Source organism: Adiantum capillus-veneris, chromosome 16, assembly GCF_014529385.1.
Source record: "Adiantum capillus-veneris isolate H3 chromosome 16, ASM1452938v2, whole genome shotgun sequence".
NCBI lineage: Eukaryota > Viridiplantae > Streptophyta > Polypodiopsida > Polypodiales > Pteridaceae > Adiantum > Adiantum capillus-veneris.
Genome location: NC_140946.1, coordinates 86,298,106 through 86,304,000, shown reverse-complemented (window position 1 = coordinate 86,304,000; position 5,895 = coordinate 86,298,106).

Here is a 5,895-nt window from a genome sequence, read left to right as displayed (position 1 = left end):
CATCATATATGGATGTGTCATCGAAACTGGGGAAGCTACGTCCCTCTCACCCCCATAGGCAAAAATGTGCGTCCTAGCACCAATTCATCAGCCTCTAACAGGAGCATATAAAAAAACTCCATATTTGTCAGCTCAGTCTATGACTCTAGGGAGCAGACCTGCTATACATCTGCCTGCACAAAGGCTGACAACACCTGCTGTGTTTCACTAGAGCACTGCCGCTCTATCTCTATCTCTACAGAGTCTATTAGTACATTCTACACAGCTAAATGCTCTTTCTCATGAGCATGGTGGAGCTCACCTTCAAAAGAGACATATCTCGTCTCTCACTCAAAGCATGCCAACAACAAAATCAAGACTACGTCGGCTCAAACCTCAGAAACATGCATAGGATATACCAGGACGCTGCGGGCTCCTCTGGTAATCACTAATGAACCGTAATGCATCTAGAAACACTGCTCTCTAAGTAGTACCTAACAACCAAAAGCTTCCAACTATCTCATTGAGATCAAATCTGTCTCAGCTGAGGAACATAGTGCACATGTCGTAGCATATATGGGACACCGCTGGGAAAGGACAAACAAACATCTCCTGCACCCTCTATGTCAAACGCCGAACCATAAGCCAAGTGCACACAACCAAGTCTTCCACTAGAAAATGTGCTTAACCACTCACAACATGGTGTAACGTGGAGAGAAGCATTGCTATCTAGTAACCACTCTGGAGAAAGTGTGCTATTCATAGACAAACCTGCAAGAGGTACACTTGAGGCAAGCATGACATTACCGTCACCGGCATAGACTTCCACTGGAATTGCCTCTCTAATCTGTGTCAAAGTTGTGTCTGCACTACGTATACATCTTCGCTACTGCCTCATACGTTTGAAACAATGGCGTGTAATGTGCCCTATGTGACCGCAATGCCAACAACGCAAGTATTAACAAGAACGAGACCGCCGTCCTTCTAAAGTCACCGTAGTGTACTCTACATTGTCACACATATTTGCAACCATAAGTGAATGGCTAAGAACCAAAGTATGGCAAGAAATCTTGGAAAAATCTGACAGAATTTCCCCTATACACTGACCAAAACCTCAAGTATAATCTCAACCATATGCCATGCGAAAATGGCAAAGTGGAGGTAACTCGACCACTACACAGTGCTCAAAAGCATGATCAATTGCATCAAAATCGACGTTCATATATACATAAAACCAACTCCACAATCTGCAAACTTTGCAATCATAAACTAGGATAAACTACTAACCGAGTGTAAAGCGCATAACCATATACGCAAGTAGAGAGCAAACTAGCTCAAAACGCATCCCACAAGAGAAACTACCTGCAAAAATATGCAAAAACCTGTGAAACTTGTGACTGCTTGTTTGTAGCCACACAAGCATAGGAAATCCTCACTCCTATGTCGCTTCCATCTTGTTGGGAAGCCGTTGCATGCGCATCACCAAAACTCTAATACCACTTGTGAGTGCGCATGTGTGGATGCGTGCATGTGCGATGTGATGCATGCAGGGAAGGGGAGAAGCAAGAGACCATGTGGGTGGAGCAACCTTAGGAAGAAACTTAGTGTATGAGTGAGATTCTCCTTATTCTTATGTACAAAAAGAATAAGGAAGTGTGTGTACACAGTGGGCGGTCGGCCGAACATTGGATGTTCGGCCCCGGGCAAAGGTGTAGCGCCTTTATCCCAACACTATGGACCCTCCAAAGGCTAAAGCAGACACAAAATGACTAGCTAGAGTCTTAGAAAGGGATCTTTCGGTGCAAGTCTCAGAAACGACCTGTAAAATTTCCAAAAGAGCCAAAAAATAGCTCCACACGTAGTACAATAGGCAATGTCCGCAACTCAATGTACATGAGACACTGGGCTCAAATACGCACCAAGAACTGCTGTATGCAGTAAAAGTGATCCCCGCAGGGTATCTGCTCTCAAAAGAGCTCAATAGCACTATGGCGTGCTAAAGCAAACATGCAACACATCTATCCATACAGAAACTACTATCGATGACTGCCAAAATAGTCTAAAAAGACTTGTATCTATATGTGTCTAGAAACCTAGAGAAATTGTGTGTAAACGGGCTCAAAAGACCCGTGAACTTGTGTGTTGGTGTCGATATATGCCGATTTCCATCGCCGGACAAAAATGTGCTAGTTGAATAGCCACCAAGAGTGCTTGATGGGGGTGCCAGTGTCACTCATCTATGACAAAAGTACCTTGCCTGTGCACGATAAGAAAACGTTCCTAGTAGATCGTCAACGAAGTTGGTGTCGTCTTTCATCACCGAATGGAAGCATTTTTTGAGCTATGAGTGCTCAAAAGATGTCGTGGGAAAAATCATAGTCAAGTTCGGTGCGTGTGCCGTGCCTTCACCATCGGACAAAGCTGCTAGCCATCGTGAGCTAGCTCATCAACTGGGTCAAAGGTGTCGAGGTCGCTGAGTCGCTAGAACGGTGCCAAAACCATGTTAGAGCTCCATCTTTTGCCCCTCTTTGTAAGTATTTTATGAGCATATGCATATATCTTTTATGTTTCCAAATATTTACTACTATGGTATATATACCTAAGTGTTTATTTTGAAAAAACAACTAAAGTGTTACTACATTGTGATGCTATATACTTACTTCCTAACTTGTAAAAATTTCGGCACCATTTCCTTTGTAACATTACTCTTTTTTAAAAAAAACAACCATAAGTATTCATTGTATCTTTTATCCTCATAGGAGTTTTTCATAGTCCAGATGCTATATCCTAATCAATACCACTATTAATGCTTCAAAGATCATACAGTGCTATTTCTAAAAAACTATGAAGTGTTTGCCAGCATATATAGAGAACTTATGTACGTAATCAAAACAATATGTATCTTGGTACCTGAACCGATCCTGCTGTCATCATTTGTGTATTTGTAAGAACATTTATCACCAAGAAAAACCTCCATCTTCGTTACTGTATCAAAAATGGTATTAGTTATAGTATGTTGATTATATGTTTTTGATACACTATGCATATGATTGCTTGTCTGTGAATACATGGTACTGTGTTGTTTTGCATGAAATCCATCTTCATGTGTAGTACAGACCCACCCGGTGTGTAAGCCCTTGTGTATATGTATATGTGTGTATGCAGAAACCATAATACTCCCATGCTTTTTTCTACTACAGCTTGCGTGTGTATTCTTTATATTGCTTTAGCTAATCTTTTATGTTATTATGGAAAAAATATAGTATCCAGACGGTTTGATGCATACTATTATGTTAGTGAATGGAAGTAAATGCCGCTTATTCTTTCTCGGCTACTTGTAAACATAACAATTTCATGGTAGTTAACATATGGCACATTGTAAAAAGCCCTTATGCATATGATTGTATGCATGTTTGTAATCTAGAAGCCATAAACCTTGCAACCAAAAAAGACCAACTATTTACCTTCTGTGTTGCATCAAAGGCTTGCGAACCAGTCCGCCGTGTGCTTGCTAGGCTTGGAAGTGTATCGCTTCCCTTACGTTTGTTGATGGTGGCCCGTGAGTGTTCGTTCTCCGCAGCCAAGAGGTACCGAATGCTATCACTAGTGTTTGTGAGTATGTGTATGCAATTACCATCACTCAACTTATTGTGTGTGTGTGTGTGTGTGCGCGCGCGTGCGCTACAGAATCAATTCAGTTATGCGTTTCTAATCTTTGCGCAAGCTGCTCTTTATAGGCATAGTATGCATGCAATGCTTTTAATGCTCCACGCTGTCCACTTTGCTTATCTAGGAAGGTTGCACCACCAAGCAGATATGCTTCAATTGCTTACTTGACTTTATCAAATTATCACCACTTAAAAAGAGATTTATTATCCTTGAACACTGGGGACTTAAAAAAAAAAAATCAGGTACATTATTTGATGAGTTACAAAATCTAAGGGCAAAGCTGTATTCTTTGGAATTTACTACAAGAAAGCCTAGTTAATATAGTTCTCCTTCATCGCGTATTGTTAAAAAATTGTAATCTGTGCATTAACTCCGAATGTGCAAGTATTTCTCTTGGGCCAGTGTATCCACTGATCGAGTGTTAAAAATACCCTGCTATTTAGGATTCCCACAAATTTCTCAAATGATAATGGTAATGGGGATTTGTTTATTCAAGGGTTTGACTTCCACTAAAAATAAAAAGTAAAAATTAAAAAAAACTGTTCCATTGCGGAAATGTTTACAAAAAGAGCCGCTCCGCTTGTTGTTTATTAAAAACTTCAATTGTGTCCTGCTTGGAGCCATACTCTGTCTCCAATCTCATCCATCACTCTTCTGTTACTGAAGTAGCTGCCTGTGCCATGTTAAAGGATTAGTAGATCTCTGGTGGCATGTCATCAACACGTGTCCTTTTTCTGTTATTTTTTATAAAAAACAAATGGTGCTAAATTTTGTGCGTATGTGTGTGGGTTTGCGTGATATCATGGGGTGTTATCTATATGTGGCATATGTCCAATATACTCTGTGTGTGTGTGTGGCCCTCCCCCATCCTTGAGAAAAGGTACACTTGGTGGAGGATAGACCACCAAGTGGACCTATTCTCTACCAATTCTATGTCTTATTGTATTGATAGTAAATCTAATGCCAGGATTTTTTTTTCTTCAATGTAGTTGGTAATAGATGTAACAATTCTCTCTTTTTTGAAACCATTCTCTACATACATAGAAACAAGTTTATTTAAGTTTGTAACAACATATGACTCTTGGGACGCATTGTACAATATGGGAAGTACTTGTGATATGCACACATTATATGCCATCGTTTTTGGCCGATTACTGGCTGCATTAATAAATGAAACATTAGTGTATGTAACATACCTCCCTTCTATTGGTTCACATAATTGAATATATGCATTTAAATATGTGACTTGGTTTCCCTTGTGTGTGGCTTTGATCCCAATAATGTCTAAAGGGTAAATTGTAAAGGGGTCCTCATGGGACAAGGGTTTTTTGTGGTCTAGACATTGTGAAATAAGGGACTAATAGCAAACAGCATGCCAAATATAAATTACACCATAATGGAGAGCAGTTATATCCCATTGGTATACCTTTTTTTTGGCAATAAATATGTTTGCCTAATTTTGTAAAGCAATTGTCAAGCACAAATTCATTAATATTGTGTAAGTATTCAAATGTCCAGACTACTTCACTTTTCTTTTTGGTAAGCACAATCTCCTTGCGGTATTTCTTAAAGCCATGATATTTCATAGTTTTTATGAGTCTAATAATGTTGTCAAGTACCTCAAGTATTCCATGTGCGCCTTTATGAGGGATAGCTTCATAACAGGCTGTTATGTCAAATGAATGAATGTTTGTGATATGTTTTGGTAGATTAATAAAAAAATCATATTGATTATTGATCATCCAATACCCATTGGTTTGTGTCCTAGGAAAAGTGTGTAGCTATTTATGTATAATTTCGGTGTACTCTATAAATCCTTGTATTAATCCTTTGAGTAATTTAGTGATTATAGTTGTAGCAGGAGTAAATACACAATTATGTGCATTAGAGATCCATCTAAAGTCCATTTTGTGAATTTTAAAATTTTCCATAAGATACAGGAGAGAGTACTCCAATGGTGTTTCTAACCCAATTTCTTGGGTATAAGACCCTATGGCTTGACAAATTTCTTCTTCATTTGAGGAGAGAAGACAAAACTCATGGGTTTCTAATCTTCTTCGTGGTGCTAGTTGAATGAGTTTTTTACATATGAACATCAAAGTTTGTGCTGATTTATCTAGTCCACAAATAAATAAATATTGTAAAATATACTGAATTTCATCCATCAAGTCTGTGTTTTTATACCATGGAGTTTGGTTTTGCGTGTGAAAAGGAAATTTTTGGAAATAGGCCTCATTAACTAAACTT